Source organism: Bufo bufo, chromosome 4 (genome assembly GCF_905171765.1).
Source record: "Bufo bufo chromosome 4, aBufBuf1.1, whole genome shotgun sequence".
NCBI lineage: Eukaryota > Metazoa > Chordata > Amphibia > Anura > Bufonidae > Bufo > Bufo bufo.
Window position 1 is genome coordinate 66,585,883 of NC_053392.1, and position 3,809 is coordinate 66,589,691.

Below are 3,809 nucleotides of genomic sequence, written 5' to 3' on the forward strand. Positions count from 1 at the left end.
GCACCCGCCTCCTGTATTTGTATTACAGGTCAGTTTTCTTCATTGGTGGCGCAGTGGCCACAGCCCCTACCCTCCTCCTCCTCCCGTCTCTGCTTATTGGCGGAGGCGGCGGCAGCAGCAGCACAGGGGGGAGGGAGAGACTCCTCCACTGCGCTGCTGAGAACGATCATCTCCTGTGCCCCGCCGCTGTATTGAGCAGAGCTGCGGCGGCGGGTCTAGTCGCAAATGGCGACAAGACTAAAAAGTCTTGTCGCCATTTGTAAATTCTAAGTTGCATTGGCGACCATTTTGGTCGCCATCTGGAGCCCTGAGGTGTCTGTATATTTGATTCAATTGGCTGCCTATAATAGTTTTGTTCTCTACAGTAAGGCTGGGAGAACAGGATCCTTCCTCAAATTTCAGGAAGAGATCATCAAGAACCTCCTGTATCCAGGAGGTTCCGTGGCCCCAACCACCAGTGTAGTTAGCCGTCTACACGAGCGACTTTTCCCCAATGTCGTTGCTGGTACCTCAACCCAACCGTCACCCCGAAAAAGATATCGTGTCTGTAGCAGGAGTGGAATAAGGCGTGACACCCTCTATTTCTGTCTTGACTGCCCTGACCAGCCTGCCCTATGCTTTGGGGAGTGTTTCCGGAAGTACCACACACAGGTACACCTAGCATACGGATTGCATCTCACAGGACAGGCACACAGGGCTATTAGGGCCCTTTCACACACAGCTGCTGCAAACCTCTCCTTTCACCTGGGATAAAGTGCATAATGTACTTTGCCACATCTTTGGGCGATTTGCGCTTTGCACATTGTCCCATGGGGAAGGAGAGGTTTGTCCTATAAAGGTAAAAAACAAAAAACAAAAAAAAAAACACAGGTAAGCAAAAGGTTAACGTTCTGTTCAAAAAGTTAAATAAAGTTTATATGTTCCGTTCAAATATTATTATAAAGTTAATAAAGTTATTGCGTTGCGGCCTGGTTTTTTCTTTTTTGTTTTGTTTTTTTTACCTTTCAGGTGGACCAACCGATCGACCAGCTGCAGCACTGATGTGCATTCGGACAGAAGCATTGCGCTGCTGTCAGATTACACGCAAGTCGGTGTATGCGGCGCTGCAAGACGAGATTTCTCCTCTGCAGTAAAAGATACAATTGCCGAGGCATATGAGCTGAGGAGGTGGCGGTGTTCATATACTTTGGCAAACACTTTGTATATAAAAAAGAAATAAAAACATCCAGGCAATGATTTATTCATCCACATCGATTGATGTGAATGGAGAAATCGGGTTTGCCAGGGCATACGAGCTAAGTGGGTATGGATGTTGGGCGGAGCTCCTATGTCCTGGCAGACGCCTTTCCCCTCCTTTTTTTTTTTTTGGGCAGAGATTTTTTCATCCACATTGATCGATGCGAATTAAGGAATCTGTGCCGTTCATTTTTTCTTTCAGCCCAGAGGCTGAACGGAAAAAAAAAAAAATCTCATTACCCGTATGCTCAATATAAGGAGAATAGCAGAAACTCCTAATGCTGGGCATACATGTAATGATTGCGGAGACCCTCAAATGCCAGGGCAGTACAAACACCCCACAAATAACACCATTTTGGAAAGAAGACACCCCAAGGTATTCGCTGAGGGGCATATTGAGTCCATGAAAGATTGAAATTTTTGTCCCAAGTTAGCGGAAAGTGAGACTTTGTGAGAAAAAAAAATAAAAAATCAATTTCCGCTAACTTGTGCCAAAAATTTCTATGAACTCGCCATGCCCCTCATTGAATAACTTGGGGTGTCTTCTTTCCAAAATGGGGTCACATGTGGGGTATTTATACTGCCCTGGCATTTTAGGGGCCCTAAAGCGTGAGAAGTCTGGGATCCAAATGTCTAAAAATGCCCTCCTAAAAGGAATTTGGGCCCCTTTGCGCATCTCGGCTGCAAAAAAGTGTCACACATGTGGTATCGCCGTACTCAGGAGAAGTTGGGGAATGTGTTTTGGGGTGTCATTTTACATATACCCATGCTGGGTGAGATAAATATCTCGATCAAATGCCAACTTTGTATAAAAAAATGGGAAAAGTTGTCTTTTGCCGAGATATTTCTCTCACCCAGCATGGGCCCACATTCCAAAGAGCACCTTTCGGATTTCACAGGGCATTTTTTACACATTTTGATTTCAAACTACTTTCCACACATTAGGGCCCCTAAAATGCCAGGGCAGTATAACTACCCCACAAATGACCCCATTTTGGAAAGAAGACACCCCAAGGTATTTCGTGATGGGCATAGTGAGTTCATGGAAGTTTTTATTTTTTGTCACAAGTTAGTGGAATATGAGACTTTGTAAGGAAAAAAATAAAATAATAAATCATCATTTTCCACTAACTTGTGACAAAAAATAAAAAGTTCTATGAACTCACTATGCCCATCAGCGAATACCTTAGGGTGTCTACTTTCCAAAATGGGGTCATTTGTGGGGTTTTTCTACTGTCTGGGCATTGAAGAACCTCAGGAAACATGACAGGTGCTCAGAAAGTCAGAGCTGCTTCAAAAAGCGGAAATTCACATTTTTGTACCATAGTTTGTAAACGCTATAACTTTTACCCAAACCATTTTTTTTTTTACCCAAACATTTTTTTTTTAATCAAAGACATGTAGAACAATAAATTTTGAGAAAAATTTATATATGGATGTTGTTTTTTTTGAAAAATTTTACAACTGAAAGTGAAAAATGTAATTTTTTTGCAAAGAAATCAGTAAATTTTGATTAATAACAAAAAAAGTTAAAATGTCAGCAGCAATGAAATACCACCAAATGAAAGCTCTATTAGTGAGAAGAAAAGGAGGTAAAATTCATTTGGGTGGTAAGTTGCATGACCGAGCAATAAACCGTGAAAGTAGTGTAGGTCAGAAGTGTAAAAAGTGGTCTGGTCTTTCAGGGTGTTTAAGCTAGGGGAGCTGAGGTGGTTAAATTTGTGTATGTCCTCACAGCTAAACACGAACATGTCCAATTTTTATTAATAAAAATGGGACATGTCTGCCTTCAGCTTTGAACAAGGACTACACCAGACATAATCAGGCCCGCAATCCACAAAGATTAAACTTCTATGCAGAAAAGGTAAGTATATTAGATCATCAATTTTAATCCAAATGCACACGTCAGACACGGACCATGAGATACCAGCCTGAATTCCTGCTGAGTGCAGGAGCGCACACGTTCCTGTGCATGAGGCCTACACTCGTATAGATCAGTGCAACCAATGAGGCTGTGCGCTCCTTCACTCAGCAGGAATCAAGGCCGGTATCTCACGGTCCGTGTTACATGGACATGTGCATTTGGCGGACAGGCCCCCTTGATGCTCTCTTTTGACATGTGCTTGATCACACATTGAAAAGGCTATTTTTTTTTAATAATCACAATGCCGGGCAGATGCTTCTGGCAAGCAGTGTGTTTGATGACATCAGCGGCTCTGATGGGCTGGCTTCAGCACTGCCCTAGCCTTTTTAGCTAGGTCAGCGCAAAAGCCCCCCCTTTACTGCTGGTGACGTCACCAAACACACTGCTTGCCAGAAGCATCTGCCCGGCAGTGTGTTGCCCTTTATGTGCGCAATCAAGCTGCCAGAGTGATAAAATGGGGGGACTGTCGGGTTCAGCTCTGAACCAAAAATGGGAGGGTACATGATAACTTCTATTAATATTTTAATAATAATGACCTAAATAGATAATAGGTCATCATTATAAAAATTTTTAAATTATGGCATTTTGGAAGAGAAAAAAAAAACACATACGCAATTGTAACAAGATAACAAAGTTTTATTTAAACAAA